A 21,510-nucleotide genomic window follows, 5' to 3' on the forward strand; every position below is an offset into this window, starting at 1 on the left:
ATCTAGTAATACAATTTAAAAGAATTTACCGTTGACGTAGATCTGTATGCCAATGATTCTATTGAACTTTTGAGATAGAGTGGTATTGATTTCAAGAAGAATAATGAGATGGATATTGGAAGTTTTCTGGATATTGGATATTTGAAATATAAGTTATTTCATTATCTATGCTATAAATGAGCCTAGGATCCGAGGTATGTTATTGTACTCACACTATACTATCATAATTATTATTGATTTGAGGCTTAATTTAAAAATAGAAAAATGTTCTTTTCCAAATTGAAGACTTCAATCAGTAAGTAAGAGTTTAGTATTTTATTTTAAAAAAACTGTTCTCCATCATTAATGTACAAGAAATCAAAAGGATGAATTAATTAAGAAGGGAATTATAATTGTGCAATTGAAGTGGTATAAATTAACAATATAAGGGAAGATATATCTAGAAATCTTAAATTGTAAGGATTTTGTCAATTTATTTTTGTATCTCTATGTATGAGTGAATGGCTTAAAGTAAGATTTCTTTTGGGTATTCACTGATCTCTCTTCACAGATTGTCAGAAGGCAAAGTGGTCTATGACAAATATTATAATTAGACCTTCTTCTCTTATGCAGAACCCAGAAAGATGAGTCCATCTAGAAAGAATTCCTGTATACACAAGCTATACAACCACAAAATTAATCGGTCATACAAAAGAGGAACACTCAATTATTTTTCCCAAACATTATAAAACATATATTAAAACCATCAAGTCAAAAATAGCATAAGTGGCCACTAGCCAAAACAAATTTAAAAGCAAATTTCAGAACTCTAAATCAGTAAGTAAAGAAAAGAGACAAACTAAATTTCTTAGATTATAATGAACCCAAAATCTAATATTACATCTAAACCAATAAATCAATCAAGAAAATAAACAACAAAATTTTGAAACCCTAACTAGAGATCATAGGTTTTTAAAATCATACGAAACCCCACACAAATTCTTGACAACACATTTCGAAACTAACACAGTTTATCCAGAATTAGCAGTGAAAAAAACTTGCGCCTACAACCCTAAATTTGTAGCACACAGATAGTTTCTTCAACCAGTTGGAACCGAAAACCCTAAAATATATTTTCATAAATTGTGAGTATAATATTTATTGACATGATAAAGCACTGGAGCACAATTATGGAAGTTTTAATATGTAACTTCGAATTGCAAACTTGTGTTCCCGTTTTCATCATTTGACCAATTTAAATACCAAGTCTAGATTACAAATTGCATATGAACACTATGTATATACCCATCTCTAAATGCACGAATTTATCATCAATTTTCTATTTAAAACATAATCGTAAAAGTCTGTTCCATTATGTTTCTCCTTTCTGAGATTATTAAACAGTTTAGATAAATCAAAATCCAAGGATAAATAGCTAAACTTGGGTTGGACCAATTCAAATTCTAAAAATTAATATGTGATTTGATGAGACTTGAAAATTTTGTGGACGTTAGAATGGAGACAGATCCAAAATTGGTTATAGAACACACAACTTCAATTCCATTTTAATAAGAATTCGATCACTCTGTTTTACCCTCAAAGATCCCAAAAATATAATTTGAGAATTGAATGGTATCAACTTTAAGATTTCTATAATTAGCCTATTCAAGATTTGATCCAAAATTATTTCAGAGTTATGATTTTCTTTCATATTATTTCCAAATAGTATCGGCCCATATTGAAGGACACAATAACACTATTTCTGGCAGTTATGGGTTAGTGCCAATTCTAGTGTTTATCAATAATTTCATCTGATTGAGTATGGAATTCCTTTTTTTGAAATTGATATTATGATATTATCAGTTGGCTTACTAAAATCCAATTTGAATGGATGGGAATATAAATTGGTTCCATGAATCTGTTACTAAATGAGTTAAATATTATTTTACAATATAGTTTTAATGTTTGATATTAAAAGGATCTCCCTTTTAAAAGTTTTTAAAAAAATTCTAATGCTATCGGGTCTGAGAATGAAGGCATGATTTGGAAATGAAAGGTCAGTTCTCTTCTATGAAAATGAAAGCCAATTTATAATCGGTTCTGCATAGTATTTTTTTTAGATTAACTTCTTGGCCAAATGTGGTATGGATTTTATTAGTTTATTACTAATCAATTGGAGATGATTATATAAGGAGACCAAATTAAATTATTTCCACAGAATATGTCTTCATGGTTGATTCAGAAGATCTAATTTATAGGAAAGCTAATTTTCTAATTGGCCTCATTTTCTTATCTCACAAGACCAAATTGATCTATTGTGACTTCTGCCAATGTCTCTGAGCTTTTGCTGAAGATATCTCAAATGGGTATGACTTGAATTTGATCAAAAAGCTTCCAAAAGAACAACAATCCTCAATGCTAATAAATAACAATACAAATCTATATTAATTTTGTTGTTAATCTTTCACATCTTTATGAACTGGCCATCCATCAAAATCATAAACAGTGTTATCAGTTGTCATTCCCCATTCTTCACTTTGTCTATCAGCAATGGATCTTCCTTCAATATTATCTCTTGTGTTTTGTACCTACATAGCAACAATGTTTACAATTCAAGATACTGATTTTTTGAGCTATTACTATCATGAAAAACTTCTCATTTTCAACATTCCAAATAAAGAAGAAATCTAGAATATTTTTTTATTGAACAACACATATGTCAAATAAAATACTAGAACAAGACATTTTTCATCTTTTCTAGAACAAGAGAACACTATCTAGAATATGTAATGTTGTATCTACCTTAACAAAACTTACATCAAAATGTTGGACAACTATATCCTCAATTGTATGGGATGTAGTTGCTTCCTAAGAATTCGTCAAGGGAAGTTTGACATTCCCTTCTATAATTTTCCTAGGTCTAATGGCTTCTTGAGAATTTTCTTTGAGAGAATATGTAATTGCATCTAGATTTTCTAAAATGTTATGACCTAGCTCACATTTTAATTCAATCAAATGTCTTGTAGCCTTTTCAATTGAACTTGATATTAGGGTCGAGTTCTCAAACATTTTTCCCAAAATTTGATGACCTAACTCAAGTTGTACTCTAGTCAAATGTCTTGCTACTTCCTCCTCCGAAGTTGTAGCTACAGGTGTTGTAAAAGTTGATGTAGAGACATCCTTTGAAGTTGAATCAAGACTCAAGTTTTCTGCCAAATAAACAAGAAGCAAAATTTAATATGATCATTGACTATGATTGTAAATAAATCAAATTTAGAAACAATAAAAAATAAATTATAGATTGTGGAAAACTAACATGTTTAAATAAGAAGACATTATTAGAAAAGAAATAAAGTATAATTTGTTCAATTGCAAAAAAAAAAAAAAAAAACATTTGTTTTTTCCACTTCTTAACAATGATATGCAGCTTTATTTTACCATATGTTGATAATTGAATATGTGAGAGAGATGCATCTACCTTTATATATGAAAGCCAAAGGTTCTGAAATTTGAAGATGATCTTTCAAGTTCAACTCAGTTGTAGGCTTTTCCTTAGAAAGTGCTTGAACACTTTCCACGTTCTCTAAAGTTTTTTGAAATGTTTCTTTCAAATGTGGTGGCACTTCAAAATCAAATGCCCATGAAACATTTTGCTTCTCCTTTTCCATTGGTCTCTTGTTAACTGAAATCAATTTGCATTTCATTTAGATTAAGATTTGTTCACATATTATGATAAAAATAATTCATTTGATTGAAGTGATAAAGAATATGTGATATACTGTTGAATGTAGTTGTTGGCCTAATTGAAAAAAAATGAACTAAAATTACCCAATGAGGTGAACGAGCTCATTCTTTGTTGGGTCTCCCTTAAGAGAACATAATAGTCATCAACCATTTAATAATTGTTGAGCTATTTAGAAGGTAACACATGATATAATCCAAGTGTCACATGAGCTAAGTGATTCAAAGAGGAAATATAGTTTAAGCCAAACATAGTAAGAAGAATCAAGCATGATCAAACATTAAAGGCTATATGTGTTGAGTTATGTAGTTAATGTATATGAGTTTGGAATGGAACAAAGTATTATGTAAAGCATTTTGTCAAATATGTAATGTATTTCTATGATCAAGGTGAAGATCAAGGAGGTGATTATACCTGTAATCCTATATCATTAATCCCTATGTACTGTAAAAATATAATAAAAAATAAGATCTTAAGTGATAAAAAGGATGAATGAAAATCATTGATTATAATATGGAAGATTCTTAATATGACTCTATAAGCAAGTATTCAAAGTTGAATATGTGGTTGTGAGTTCAAGGAATTATGTATGTAAAGATGAAGGGGAATTATTCATTATTAAGTGTTGAAGTACTAAAGGTGAGAAAATAGTACAGTGAGAGATATTGCAAAGTAGTCAAATTAAGGTGATTAGATATTGGAGAGATAATATCTTTTATCAATAAATCAATGTAGACAAAATGATCATAGTACCATTACATTCAAACTAGCATATCAGGTGAATCTCTAAATAGAGTGGTCCTAATAGACCTATTGTAAATCCTTTAAGAGAGTACTCACTTAGTTGTGAAGTTTAACTCCTTTTGTAAAGGTAAAATTAATAGTCTTGTATGATTTTAGAAAAGTGGACCCCTCATAGGGTCTTGAAGGTTTTGTGGGCATCATCCTCACTACCATTTTACCTTCATGTTGGAGGGGTTCTCCATTACCAAATATTGTGTCAAGTAATGTCTAATTACATACAAGGTTAATTTTAATGTGGTGTATAGTTAATTATGTTTACTATGGTTAATGTGTGAAGTGGTAAAAGTCTTTAGGAGATTGTGATTCCCCCCCTCCCCCTCAACATATCACTTTTGAATTAGGATTCCAACAATTGGTATCAGAGCTTAGATCTCTAAGAAAGAAGTCTAACCACTTGAGAGTCAAAGTCTTGGAGATGGATACCTACAAACTAGGAAAAGTGATTTAAAATTAGAAGCCTAATTTGTAGATTGCATTAGAACAAGTAATGGTTGGAAAGAAGGAACTAAGGAAATCATTGAAGAGAAGGAAGGAGATGGAAATCCAACAAAATGATAGACAATACTAGGAAGAAAGAACTGGAGACATATGTGATGAAGGCAGATCTAGTGAATATGATGCAAAAATAGTGGATCTATTGGACAAGAACAATAATTTGAGTGAAGAAGTAAGAGAACTAAAGAGAGAATATGAAATGTGTTTAGTAAGACTATGTGAAAGAATGGAAAAAAAGAGATAAGTTGAAGGTGATAAGAAAATGGTTGATGAAGCTACAAGGAAAATGGCTACAAGACATGATGAAAGGGGTATCAAAATACAAAGCTTGACATACAATAAAATTGACATAATCAATTAATTATTAAGAACTAATCATGAAATTTGTAGGAGGGTGGAAGAGATTGCAAACCAAAGATCATAAAATAGTCAATTGAAAAATAAATTGAGATATGAAAATTAAATCAATGAAATAATAAAGATATCTGAAGAAAGGATCCCCTAAAAATGAAGAGTGGAAAATGAAGAGAGGTAAATAAAGGTTGGTTACCTTGGATCCCATAAAAATGAAGAGTGGAAAATCCATTAAAATGGCCTAAAAACTAGGGAAAAGGCATCTATTACTAATGAAAGGCTCAATCTCAAGGGGTAGAGGCATTGTAAGAAGTTTTGAAAAGAAATATAGTGATTGTGAGTGTGATTAATAGTGCAAACTGAGCATTTTCTTCTTATGTGATGCTATATGGACTAAAGAGTAAAACTTGAGTTGAATTCATGTAATAGGATTATTTTTAAGTCTTTTTCATTTTTTTTACTTTGAATGTAGAGTTAGTTTAGTTGGTTTAGTAAATTGTTTTGAACGTAGGCTGTTCATTGGAGTCGTGTTAACTAGTCTGTGAAGAAATGGCTCCCCCATGAAATCTAACCATAGGAAACACCTGAGGGTAGAAGAAAAGGTTAGGGGAGTCATCAATGTACATATGTATAGGAGTTAGAGTTGTGAAATTTTGGGAAGATATTTTTAAACTCAAGCCCTAGGCAAGCTAGGAAGGCTCGATTAGAGGTTTGAAAAGTGTTGAAACCAATGTTTAGGTGTAGGGAATGAATGGGAGGTACAAAAAAAGTACAATTCTAGGAAGGGAATAGTCATACCTTGACGTATCTTGGAGATTCAATTGTGGACTAGATTGACATCATTGAGAACCATTTTGAATGTGATAGTATCTTTGAAGCACAAAAAGTTGTGGTGGCCACATCTATATTAAGAGGTTCATCTCTTAATTGGTGGACGTTTGTTAAAACTAAGAGAGAAAAGGATGGAAAAGGTCCTATTATTATATGGAAAGGTATGGTAAACAAAGTGAAGCAAACTATCTTTTTCATGACTATGAAATTCAGCTTCATAGGGGAAGACAAAGTCTTAAACAAAAATATTTAGATGTCCAAATATAAATCAAGGAATTTCAAAAATTATTTTTGAGGTCTGAGGTAGTTGAAGAGGAAAGCATTAAGATTGCACGGTACTTGAATGGCCTTAAATGGTCCATTCAAGATGAGATGACCCGAGTGAACTTCAAAACCATTATGCTATGTTATCAAATAGCCTTAAATATAGAAGAGAAAAGTAAGAGGAAGTAAGAAACCTCTAAAGGTAAGGCTAAGAGAAAGGACAATAGAGTCAAAGAGGTGGTTATGGTAGAAAAGTTTCAAATTCAAGGACTCAAGGTGAGGTAAAATTCAATGAACAACAAGAAGGAAGCTCAAGTAGAGGTGATAGAGGAAGAAACTCTAATTATAGAGAAAGAATTGGTGGACAAGGAGGAAGAGGAAACTACTTTGCTATTATGAAGTGTTACCAATTGTAATCAAATGGGGCACCCAACTTATAGATGTCCAGAGAAAAGTGGTTCATCACAAGGAGGTGAAAAGAGGACAAATCTAGTTCAAGATGAGTCAAATACAAGAGACAAGCATGCTGAAGTACCACTAAATTTAGAAGAAGGGGAGAACCTCATGATGAGGAGAACTTTGATCAAAGAGCTAGTAAAGGAGGAAATAAGCCAAAGAAGATCTTTATTTAGGATAAAGTGCAAAAGGATGGGAAAAGTGTGTAGAGTCATTATTGACTTAGGGTCTACTAACAATAGTGTGTAAGAGGAAATAGTCAACAAGCTAAAATTGATAAGGATACCCCACACCAATCCTTATAAGATCACATGGCTTAACAAAGGCCAATATTTGTTAGTAAATAAACAAGCATGGGTGGATTTTTCAATTGGAAGGTATAAGGATAATGTTTTATGTGATGTGTTACCTATGGATGCATGTCATTTTCTCCTAGGTAGACCATGGAAATTTTATTGCCAAGATATCCATGATGGAGGAAAGAACTCCTAAACCTTTAAGAAGTACAATATGAATTTTAAAATATAATCATTGATGGAAGATGCTAAAGCAAAGGAAACTAGTCCAAATGTTCTCATGGTGAGTGAAAAGTAGTTCCTACAAACCATGGAAGAAAGTGAAGGTGTAGGTTTTGCATTAGTGTGGAGACCAAAGGAGGGAAATGAAGATAAGGAGACTAAGAGGGCATAATCACCTTCAAGGGATGGTACAAGCTTACCAAGGTATTGTAAGTGATGAGAAACCATCAATCTTGTAAGCAAACTCAGGTGCGGAAACAACTTCCTACACTAATCTCATAAGGAAAGTATGATGCAAATCCTATTAAAATCTTCTACACTTATAGATTCAATATCATGTAAACAACAATATTGTAGCCAACCATGCATACATAAAATATATAGAGAAAGGAACACATAATACAAGGATTTTCCGGTCGGAAAAACCTTTCCGTAAAACAACCCCACCCCTTTAGAACGTACACAATGTATTATCTTCAACAAAAGGTTAAAATACACTTGCAGTTCAAGCTCAATATTGACAACAGAAGACTTTAGTAGCTACTCATAGTACGAATAATACATATTTTTTGCATTGCTTCTCTCTGCAACCCTAAAAATGCTTATAACATGTGCTTCACTTTTAGGGCTACTCCCAAAGGTAAATTGTATTAGGGTTTTTCCATTCTCCAAGAAAATAGGAACCCCACTATTGGGGTAGAGTGTACAGTACTCAAATATCTTAGTTTCCACATGTCTTCACCTGTCATTAAATCTTCCTAACATAGATCTTATGTGTCATAGGAATCCGTCATAACCGTTTTAGTCATGATCTCCTTACACACAATTCAAGATGTCAACACATCAACATTATTTGCAAGAAATACAATTTACACAACAAATAATAAGAATAGGAATTATACAAGGTTGAGACACCTTATTCCTAAACATTCTCCCACTTGTCAAACACTTGGTAAGAGCAACAGGAACATAACAAGAACTAACTGCTATAGGCCGAAAGGCCCATAGACTTCAAACACCATCTGAACTTCTTAGTGCCCACTAGTTTCGTTAATGCATCTGCAACATTCTTCACAGTATCTACCTTTTCCAAATTTACCTTTCCATCTTCCACCATATCTCTCACAAAGTGATACTGCACATCAATGTGCTTCATTCTAGCATGGAAAGTTGGATTCTTTGCAACATAAACAACACTCTGACTGTCACACCAAATAGTAATCTATTCTGCATCAACACCAACATTAGAACACAATCTCTTAAGCCAAATGGCTTCCTTATAAGCATGAGTAGCAGCCATGTACTTAGCTTCTGTAGTGGAAAAAGCAACCATAGGTTGTCGCTTGCTCATCCAACTAATGGCACCACCAAACATAGTGAACACATAAGCACTGGTGGATCTCTTGCGGTCAATATCACCTGCCTAATCTGAATCCACAAACCCATGAATAAAAACTAAATGTGAAGATCCAAAAGAGTTACCATGATAACATATGGAGTAATCTGATGTACCCCTCAATATCTGAATACTCTCTTAACTACATCCCAATCTATCCATCCAGGATTAGCCATAAATTGACTTAGGAGTCCCACTACTTGGGCAATGTCTAGTCTAGTATAGACCATAGCATACATAAGACTGCCAACTGCACTAGCATAAGGTACTCTACTCATGTCCTCCACCTCACTAGGAGATTTTGGACAATCATCTACAAATAACTTTGTTCCCACAGGAATAGGAACACATAGTGGTCTACAATCTGCCATGTTGAACCTGTCCGACACAGACTTCACATACTTACTCTGACTCAACCAAAGTTTTCTATTAGACCTATCTCTATTGATTTCCATACCCAAGATGTACCTAGCTGCCCCAAGATCTTTAATCTAAAACTGTGCTGACAACTGAGATTTAAAATCAGAAATCATACCTTTACCCTTCCCAAACAACAACATATCATCAACATATAATGTAACAATAAGAAGGCGATCATTTTCAATTATGAAATAAACACAATGATCTGATTTTGATCTTACAAATCCAATTGACAACACAAAGGCATCAAACTTAAGGTACCACATCTTAGGAGATTGCTTCAAACCATATAGAGATTTCTTTAATCTGCAAAGTAAGGATTTTTTACCTTTAACAATGTAGTGCTTAGGCTATGACATATAAATCTCTTCCTCCAAATCACCATGAAGGAAAGTTGTCTTCACATCCATCTATTCTATATCTAAATCATATGATGCAGCAAGAGATAACAAAAATCTAATGGATGTCAACTTTTCAATAGGAGAGAATATTTCACCATAATATATTCCCTCTACCTATGAGTACCCCTTTGCAACCAATCTAGCTTTGTACCTTTCAACACTACCATCTGCACAGAATTTCTTCTTGAACACCCATTTATAGCCAACAGATTTTCTCCCTTTAGGCAAAGGTACAAGGTCCCATGTTTTTTTTTTCTCTAATGAAGCCATCTCATCATCTATAGCCTCAATCTAGGAACTTGCATCTTCCATGCCCAAAGCCTCTTTCACAGATCTAGGCTCATCAGTGTTAGTAATCAAAGCAAAAATACAACTGGAATCTAACATAGAATAACCAAACCTTTCTAGTTGCTTTCTTTCTCTCGTGGATATCCTCAAGGGCTGAGGTTGAGGTTGTTCTTCCTCTTCTTCTGAACTATCAGAGCTGCTAGAGCTCTCCTCATCATTAGACCCAACATGGTCTCTCTATTCAGTCTTCTCAGGGGTAGGAGGCAACTGAACAACATCTTTTTCCTTTTCTTTTTCATGTGGTTATAGCACAATAGGAGAAGATGTTAGCTCTCTAAAAATAACATTTCTACTATACAACACCTTACTAGTCACAAGATCCCAAAGCTTGTATCCTTTCACACCAGCACTGTACCCGATGAAAATACATTTAACAGCTTTATTTTCCAACTTAGATCTTTTCTCCTTTGGAACATGTGCATAAGCTTCACAACCAAAAACATGAAGATATCTAATTGAAGGCTTCTTACCAGACCACACCTCCATGGGTGTCTTACCAAAAAGGGCTGATGTAGGAGATCTGTTAACCAGATAGCAAGCAGTGGCCATAGCTTTGGCCCAAAACCTTTGTTCTAAACTAGCTCCACTAAGCATACTCCTAGCCTTCTCCATCAGTGTCCTGTTCATTCTCTCTACAACTCCATTTTACTCCAAGGTATAAGGAGTTGTCTTATGCCTCTCGATAGCTTATTCTTTATAGAACTTTTCAAACTCTACTAAGAAAAACTCACCACCATTTTCAGTTCTCGCACACTTAATCTTCTTACTAGTTTGATTCTCTACAAGGGCTTTAAATTCCTTGAATCAACTAAAGACTTGTGTCTTACTTTTAAGGAAATAAATCCATGTCCTTATACTGTAATCATCTATGAAAGATACAAAAAATATAGACTTGGAGATTGAAGAAACTTTTACAGGACCAAATACATCAGAATGAATAAGATCCAAAACATTAGAAGATTTGTGAGAACTAGAGTAAAACTGAACATGATTTTGTTTACGGTAGACACAGTGTTCACAGAAGTCAAACTCGAGATTGCAATCATTTAACACCTCAACGAGATTTTTATTTTTTAGGGTTCTGAGACCCTTCTCACCAATGTGACCAGATCTCAAATGCCACAACATTGTCTTTTTTGTAGGAAGCTTTCCTTCCTAAGTGTTTGCACCCTTAGGTACACTAGTTGCACTACCATCAGAACCACTAACCACAGTCTTCTTTACTACTCGTTCAGATGGTGGGGGTGAAATGATAGCTACTCTCTTCTTTGAAACAGAAGAACTATTACAATGAGAAATGTATGCATCAAGCTAAAAAAAAGTACCTCTCCTAGTACCCTTAGCAAGCACCATAGCTCCTCCCATCATCTTACATCCATCTTTAGAAAAAACAACTTTCACACCTACATCATTTAGTATACTTACAGATAATAGGTTTCGTGCCAAACCTGGAATGTGCATAATTCCATTGATTCCCTTTACTCATCCATCATGAAATTTGATAGTGACCCTTCCACGTCCAACTATCTTTAGTTGAGAATCATCACCCAAGTACACCTTTCCACCATTGAACTCTTCATATTTTGAGAACTAGTTTCGATGAGAGGTCATGCGAAAAGATGCACCTGAGTCAACCAACCACACATCATTAGATGCATGGGCTGCCAAAGCTATGATGAATGCATCACCATCTTCTTGAGATTTTTTAGAACCAGAATCTGAGGCTTTCTTCTTCTTCTTAGGCTCTTTATAGTCTTTACGAAAGTGCCCAGTCTTATTACAGTTCCAACATTTTGCCTTGTACTTATTGGAAGTATTTGACTTCCCACAAGATTTGGATCTACCCTTATTATCAGACTTATTGTCATTTTTCTTTCCTCTTTCCGTGGATCTCCCACGAACAACAAGGGCTTCTTTTTCTGAAACAGAAGCCTTTCTCCGCATCTCCTTTGATAATAGTGAAGACACCACATCATCCATTTTGAAGGTGACTAATGTGCTTCTGAGAGCCATCACAAGATGGTCCCATGAATTTGGTAAAGAACACAATAGTGTCTAGCAACAATCCCCCTCCTCTAACTTGACACCAGCTGATGTCAACTGTGCAGCTAGCAGATTAAATGCATTTAAATGATCCATAAAGGATCCACCTTCCTCCATTCATAGAGAATACAAATTCTTCCTCAGGAACAACTTGTTCACCAAAGATTTGGCCTAATACATGGCCCCAAGTCTCTCCCACAAACTATATGTGGTTTTCTCATCTATAACATTCAAAAGGACTGCATCGATTAGCCAGAGTCTTATGAGACCCTTAGCTTTATGATCTTTGATATCCCAATCTGCTTGAGCTATAGTTGCTGGTCTTGTAGCGCTAGTCACTTCCCATAGGTCACGATCTTCCAACATATCTTCCATCTTGAGTTTCCACAACTCAAAATTAGTGCCATTAAATTTCTCCACCTCCATTCTTCCATATGATGAATTTGCCATCTCAATCTGCAAATAAGATTCAGGATGCTCTACACAAGACTCCCACTCAACTTGAGATTAGCTCAAAAAACCCTACCCAACAACTAGGATCAAAAGTTGATCAAGCTCTAATACCACTTGTAAGGAAACTCGGGTGCAGAAATAGCTTCCTACACTAATCTCATAAGGAAAGTATGATGCAAATTCTATTAAAATCTTCTACACTTATAGATTCAATATCATGTAAACAACAATATTGCAGCCAACCATGCATACAAAAAATAGACAGGTAAAACAACCCCACCCCTTCATAACCTACACAATGTATTATCTTCAACAAAAGGTTACAATACACTTGCAGTGCAAGCTCAACATTGACAATAGAAGACTTCAGTAGCTACTTGCAGTACCAATAATACACCTTTTTCACATCACTTCTCTTTGCAACCCTAAAAATGCTTATAACATGCACTTCACTTTTAGGGCTACTCCCAAAGGTAAACCATATTAGGGTTTTACCATTCTTCGAGAAAATATCTTAGTTTCCACATGTCTTCACCTATCATTGAATCTTCCTAACATAGCTCTTATGTGTCATTGGAATCCATCATAACCATTTTAGTCATGATCTCCTTACACACAATTCAAGATGTCGACACATCAACATTATTTGCAAGAAATATAATTTACAAAACAAATAATAAGAATAGGAATTATACAAGGTTGAGACACCTTATTCGTAACAAATATTACCTCCTAAAAGAGATATAAGGCATATGATAGACTTTATTCTAGGAGCTAGCCTACCTAACAAAGTAGCCTACAAGATGACCCCTCAATGAAATAAGGAAATAGAAAGACAAATACAAGAACTCCTAAACTAAGGCCTAATTAGGAAAAGTATTAGTCCATGTGTCATACCTACTATACTTGCACTGAAGAAAGGAGGAACTTGGAGGATTTGTATGATTTAAGAGCCACTAAATATGATAACCATTAGGTATAGGTTCCCTATTCCTAGGATTGAAGACCTAATGGACTATCTAAGTGAATCCAAGTACTATAGCAAGATAGACTTGAAGAGAGGTTATCACCAAATAAGGATACATTAAGGAGATGATTGTAAAACAACCTTCAAGACCAATCAAGGGTTGTATGAATGGCTTGTCATGTCATTTGGATTGTCTAATGCCACTCCATATTCATGAGACTCATGAATGAAGTTCTCAAGGACTACATAGGAAAGTTTGTAGTAGTGTATCTAGATGATAACTAATTTATAGCAAGACAAGGAGTGGGCACTTAGAACAACTTGACATGAATGATCATGCTAAAAAGAGCATTGAGTTACTAAAGGAAAAGACATCTACTCAACCTATTTAAGTGCTACCAAGATTTAAATTTCTTTTCACTATCTAGTGTGATGCTAGCAATGGAACAATTAGGGCTATATTAAGATAAGAGACAAAACTAGTAGCCTTTCATTCTGAAAAGTTGAGTGAAGCCAAGAGGAAATACTCAGCCTATGACCTAGAAATGTATGTATTGGTCCAAGCTCTAAGAAAGTGGAGGCATTAGTTTCTTCCCAAGGAATTCATAGTGTATTCAGACAATTAAGCACTAAGTTTCTTTAATTCACAAGAGAAGTTAAGTCACAAGCACTTGAAGTGAGTCTAATACCTACAAGAATATACATTCAATATCAAGCACAAGAAGGGTATTCTAAACAAGGTGGCATATGCATTGTCTAGAAGGGAACTCACACTCCAAGAAATTTAGTTGAAAAGCATGGGGATAGATAATTTCAAGGATATGTATGCAGATGATGAGGATTTTGCTGATATATATAAGGTATGTCCTAGATACAAAAATCATTTTCATAGTAGGTATGTTGAATATACTTTACAAAGTGATGTTTTTTTCAAAGGGAATTAGTTGTGTGTTCCTAGAGGCTCTATTAGAGAGAATTTGATACAAGAAAATAATAATGGAGCTTTGAGTGGTCATTTTGTGATTACTAAAATCTAAGATCTTGTTTCAAGGTTTTACTATTGGCCTAGAATGAATCTTGATGTTAGGAGGTCTGTGGAAAGTTGTGTCATATGTCAAAAAGCTAAGGGCACTTCTCTAGGTGTTTTTGGGAGTTGAACTACCATCAAAATGTGCTTCTGATGCATAGAACAATCTAAAATAGTGACTAAAAGTTAACTATTGATGCACTACTTCTTATTCAAAATTATTGGTGCACCTCTGAAAAAAGTGCACCTTTAAAAAGTGCTCCTTGGAAAATTTCACCTTCAAAAAGTGCTCCTTGGAAAGGTGCACCTTGGTGACAAGACCCAAAAATCAAAAAATTCTTCTAAGTATCAAAACTTGATTTCCAACATCTAGGTTTTCTTCCCTTTTATACCAAAATGATATTCGGATGCTTTCTTTTGAATTTCTCTATTATCTCCATTACTTCCTTAACCTCTAGTAAATCTAATGAATCATACTTATTTCAAATTACTTGTTGACAGTTTCTCACTTCTATCCTCATATCCAAAAAATCCTCAAGCTAAGAATCAATTTCTAATAATGCTTCTTCTATTTTGAAAGCTTGTCTAATATAATCTTCTATTGAAGTTGTCTCAAATGTATCCTTAAATTTTTGAACTACTATTTGTACTAATTATATTTTAGTCTTTGAATCACCTTCAAAAATCTCTGGGCTAGCGATGTTGTATTATCTATCAACTTCCAAAAATTTCTCTCAAGTCTTATTGTTTATTTTTTGAATATCCTCGTGTAGTCATTCCATGACTTTATTCCCAAAAGATATCTTCTCTATCCAGCCATCTAAATTATATAGTTCCTTCACCAAGTATATTTCCATAAGCTTCTAGTACCTTTTCCCTTTAATAGATTTGAGTGCTTTCAATTCATTGGCCTAGGCAAATACCTCATCCATCATCCCAAAATTATGGTTAATAGCAACAACCAATTTCTAAGCATTTGTTTGGATGTTGTGTAAAAGGTTCAAATTACCTTGTATTATTTGCACTCCCCTTTCCTCCAAATTGTGATGCCATTTCTAAAAAGTGTCCAAAAAGGAATCCATTTGTGGCCCTGTCTCCCTACTTTCCAATGCATTTTACAAAGTCTATTGGCTCCACTACCTCATTTAGGTAATCAAGAGCTTTAAAATATCCACCATAGGCTTACCCATTATGACCTCCTTCATCTAATAGTCCTTTAGAGTCAACTCTTCAATGTATGGATGGGGAGGTGGAATGAAAATGTGTGCCAAGAGGTCTTGATCTTGATTATTCATTATGAAGGAAAGTGTTCTAACATCACCCTTAAGTGGCTCAAGTTTCTAGGTTGCCTTTATTAATTCCAAAATTTACTCTTGTTCAGTTAATTCCATCTATCTTTTTTGTTTGAACATAGCCTCCTTCTTCAACCATGATGGTTTCATGCCCATTGATGACATATATTGTACTAAAGAGGTTGGTTCTGTCGTAGTTTCCTTTCCCTTATTGCTCTTCTCCAGAGTCTTCTTATGTTGAGGAAGAACTCTAGAACAAGTTTCTATATCATGTCGGTTTGGAGTCCTCTCCTCTATATGCAAAGGATCTTATTGCCTTTCTTCTACTATCTATCCTTCCTTGGATACTTCATCGACATGCAACATATTCTCCTTCTTCTAGATTTTGACATTCAGATTCAATCATCAGAGGAGGTGGAGCCACTCATCCTTGATCTATTAATTTGGGCATACCCTATGCTAGTGGAGGAGGGATTCCAAGAGGTCCCTATGGTAGTGGAGGTAGTTGACTCCAATCTTACCTCAATGACTCCTTCCTAAAGGTGTCCCATATTTTTTGTCCTACCATCTCGATGCCTACAGATGTAAAATCAAAGTTTGAGAGGTTAAAATTTTATTCCCCCTTGCCCTCCATTTCTACAATCTATTTTTTTTTCTCATCTTCAAAGGTCTAAACCTAGATGGGCTCCCTATGGATAGATGGAGGTATCTAAGTTGAACTTCTTCTCCTCTCTTCTTCAACAATAGTAGTTGAGTGAGTTCTCTTACTCAAAGGTACAAATTTAATTTTTTCCCTTCCTCCTCATCTTCCACCTCATGGATAGTTTTTGGCATTTGTGGTAATGGGTTACTCTTTTTCTTTAGTCTACTCTTCACACCTACAACCATCATCTCTATTTAGGCTCTTTTGGGCACTAATGGGGAGTCTTCTTTTTCTAAGGCTTGAGGTGGTAGAATTTTTTTTGGTGCCTGTTGCACCTTTTCTTTCTCTTGTTGAGCTTGTTCTTCTTGAATACCTAGTTTTTCTTGTGCCACTTCCTCTTTCTCTCTCCTTCTAGGGGTTGCCTTTATCTTCTTACCCTTACCCTTTTGTGTTTCAAAACAATCAACCTCCCTCTCATGCTAGTGTACCATCTTTGGCTTCAGTAGTGATTTGGTAGGGTAAGTTAGTATGGTGACCTTTGTTCCTTTTCCTTTCTTTGGTTAGGTTGTAGCCTAAAGAGATAGGGCTTGAGGAATTGTATCCATCCAAAAAGGTTTCCTAATCCATTCACTTGTCAATTGAGCCACATGTTGACCCTGATGATTAATATCATCATTCCCCTCACACCCAATTTCTACATTTGTAATGGGTCTTTCATAGATCTTGTCCTTGTTGCACAAGGGATCTATTATCTTAGGGACATCCTTGTCCCATGCTTTGAGGGGTGTCTCCATGTTTAGCAACCTTTTTGTTAGCTGCAGGTTCATTTTACAATAGTCCCTAATGCAAATATCATAGTCATCTATTGGATTCAGCCAATGGACTTCCAAGGCCTCTTCATATACAAATTTCTTCCCCACCTAATGTTGTACCATCTCGATGTTGTCAAAACATGGACAAGGTGCTTGATACTCCTCAAGAGGATATTGATCCCATTTTGAATCAAATGTAGCAATATCTTGCTTTTGCTTCACCTCAAAGGCTTTAATGGTGATCAACCACACCCATGTCTTCTTGTGTTTTTTCTTACCTGTCATATGTAGAGGTAAGTTGTTAGGCTATTTCAAGTAATATCAACCTTTCAGATGGATATCATAGGAGCTTCTTTGGGCACAAGAGAGTACCAACTACCTAGAGATATGTGAAGGTCTTAAACTAGATGTAGTAAGCACCAACCTTTGTTATCCATGTTACAACTTCTACTCACATCATCTTTGCATATTCCCTCTCAATGAACTTGATATTGACAAATATGAAACCATCATTAACCACCCTATATTCCACCATTTGTAGTGGAATCTTCTTTTTTACCAGCTATGGATATACTACATAAGGCCAAGTATTTGCATCCTATATGCTTCCCTTTCTATACAATCTCCAATAACCCATAGTCCTTGCTGCCAAGAGATACACCATGTATGAGATCATATAAAAATGGGGGTCATTCTTCATTAAGATCAATTACTCATGCAAATTGTCATTGAGAATTATGGCCCAATCAATAGGCATCTTTCCCATCCTAATGGTTTCTATAAAGTGTACCATCCATGTTTCCAAGTGACTTGATGTGGCAAGGTCCATAGCTCTACTCAAGAGAACTATTGTGTATCCAATATCATCAATCATATATCCATGTGTCATATCAACTTTCCCCACTCTTTAGTCTGAGGGTGTCTTTTAAATTAGGTACTTTGATTGTACGAAATCCTTGGCCTCTATTTCATCTTCCCTATACCACTTGTCTACACCCTTATAGGATATTTGAAGGTATTGATCTATTTGTGGAAGGTGGAAGACCTTCTCAATGTTTTACGAAATGAGATCTAGGACTATCTCTCCTATTACACTCTTGATGACCTTCTCCTTAGGCATGTGGTGATGTGCTAAGGTCATCATTAATTCAAATGATTGAACTGATGTTGGGTGAGAAGCCATGTCCATCAACCCATTTTAGATTAGAGATGAAACCATACCTAACTTCTCCTTATGGTTGTTGCACAACATGAAAAATATGTTCCAATAAGTGTGCCCAATTTTAGTGTCTTAGATATCCATGTATTTATTTTGGAATTGGGATTTCTTTGATGCTCCTTGATACTTGAAAGCCACCAAATTTGGTACCATCTTTGCTTCCACGGACGATAAGGATGCCACCATTATATCTGCAAAAAGGAAGGAATATCAATATCTTGATGTGATAAAAACCATGATGACACTTAGATGGACCCAGATTGACAACTAACTAACCCAAAATAGGATAAAATAGACCAAAAATCCCATTAAGTTCCTGGAATACACAATTGCATAGGTGCAGAAGGTGCTCAAGTGTTCTTGTAAATTTGCAATTTTAAAACAATGTGCACAGTTGTGCACATTGTACACCTATGCACATGCAAATGTGTTTGTCTATGTCTTTAAAGGGTTTTGTTAGTTTTTAGGTATACACATGCACACTTATTGAGGATGTGTTACATGTGCACCTATTAAGGGTATTCACATGTGTATGTGTGTACCTCAATAGGTGGTGTTTATACCTTAGAAAAGGTAAAAGGTTTGGTGATGTGAAGGTTTGGAGATGTGGATGTGCAAGGCATAAGAGGGTGTAGAGGTCCATTGAGGAGTAAGAGAAGAGAATAAAAGTGAGGAGAGAGAGAGAGAGAGAGAGCATGGGGGGGATATTTATAGACCTAGGGTTCTAATGTACACCTCCAAGGTTGCACACTTGTGGACGTGCGCACATTTGAGGGTGCACACATGAGAAAGTGTGCATGTGCACATCCTTTAAAGGAGGTGAGTGTGTAGGTGAACACTAAGCACATGTGTGCAAGTGCACACTTCAACACTTAAAAAACCTCAAAATTGGATTTTACCCCTTTTCACATGCATGATACCACTTGATTGCAAACCTAGAGGAGGGTCCTAGATGGCTGAGACACCTAACTGGGTGATCTAAGATTATTTTGAAATTAGGGGTTCCCCATTTTGTGACTCAAAATGAGGTGTGCATAACACATTTCAACTACTTATATTTTATTCATCTTGGTTACTCTCCCTTGCTTCCCTCACCTTGTCATTATAATTATCTATCCCTCTAACTCTCATCAATCTCTTCCTCTCTATCTTACTCTATATTTTTATATCTCTCTATTTTTCAAATTCTCACTATCTACCTCCCTATCATTTCCTTTATTGCTATCTCTATCTTGTCTTACCCCTCTCTTTACCATTCAGCTCTCACTATCTATATTATATTTTCTCAATTTCTCTTTGATCTTATATATGTATCTATCTTATACTATCTATCACCTCAAATATCTTTATTCTATATCTTCATCTCCCCACTCTCCTCTTTCTATTCCTATCCCTCCCACTTCTAGTTTCTATATCTTTCCCTTCACACATTCTTTCACTATTTTTCCCTCCCTATGTCTTATCATTTCGAAAATTTCACCTCTTTATCTCTCTTCTTTCTTCATTTAATTCTCTAACCATATTAAAGGTTGACTAATTTGAACTTAATTGACATGTACCCTAACTTAAACTATTAGTAAAACTACAAAAACCATAATTTTAATTAATCATTACTCATAAATCTTATTTCTTAATCTTATTCAAAATCTATCAAAATAAAATTAAAATATATGAGAAAATATTTTGTAGGATTCTACTCCAAGGGGAATATGAAAAAATCTGAAATGGTGGAATAGGATTCTATTTTCATAGAATGATTGAGGAATTGAAATCTTTAGCTTTTCTATTTGACTTTGCATAGAGTATGAAAATCCTTTGTCAAACACTAAACAATATTTTTATCTCTAAAAATCTGAAAATCAATATGACCCTATTTACTTAGCAACAATTGTTGACCTTTTTGCAACCATGAAACTTTATAAGGACATGGATGCCTAATTATTGTAAGGCTTGACTTATCTAGCATCTCATTTCCATAGTGTTTTCTATCCTACCACTATCTATAATATGGTGCAACTTTATTTAAGTAGAAGTATTTGATCTAAAGATTTCTTTAACTTAGAAATCTACAACACAAGGAATTGATGTCATTCATTACACACAAAATGGAAAGCATTTTTTTTTTTTACTCCATATATTTGAGAAATTAAAGTTAGAGAGCAAAGTGAGACAAAGAGATAACTTCAACAAATGATCATTAAGAATAATACTAGCTTGCAAAAAATAGTCCCATTAGAATATAAAATAAAATTAATCAATGATTAATGTTATCTTTTACTATTGCTTTCTCTTCATTTTGGACATTTACAAAAATGCACTGCCAACAAATTTTCTATGTATATTTATCACCAATGTCGTCTCTAAAATCTCTTGCATGTCTACATAATCTTTTTTGTCTTTATTCAATTATTTCTTTGAATCTATCCACTCCTTTATAACCCCATCTCATTCCACATCACATATCATAATCAAACAATAAAATATAAGATGTAAGAAGGCTTCTTCATGAGCACACTATGTACTAATATTAGAATAATTTTTATTAATCTATATTTTCTTTCATATATCCCTTTGTATCTATTTAATCATTTCTTTGACACTCTAACTCCCCCTCTCTAATTTTCTCTCTATATAACTCTCTCTCTCTCTCTCTCTCTCTCTCTCTCTCTCTCTCTCTCTCTCTCGCTCTCTCTCTCTTACACATAGACACACATAAAAGAAAAATATCTCTACAGTAAAGCTCTTAGAATTTTGGGTGAAAATGAAAAATATTCAAAATTTGTTTGCATTTTTTTTGTAAGTACTAAGAATAGTTGCTTCATTTTGTATTTTCACTTCAAAGTGAAAGTATTTCTATTATTTGTTTTCACTTCAAAGTTAAAGTGTTTTACAAAAATTAGGCAATACTTTAATACAACATAGAAAAGTATTGCGTGACATTTCTAAAGAAGGAGGGTGACACTTTCAAGGACTGGGTGATACTTCTCCCAAAGGCGTGCGACTCTTTTAGGGTGTCATACAACATTTCTCATAAGGATGTGCGATA

Source organism: Cupressus sempervirens, chromosome 6 (assembly GCF_028749045.1).
Source record: "Cupressus sempervirens isolate cs-2001-9-10 chromosome 6, ASM2874904v1, whole genome shotgun sequence".
Lineage (NCBI taxonomy): Eukaryota > Viridiplantae > Streptophyta > Pinopsida > Cupressales > Cupressaceae > Cupressus > Cupressus sempervirens.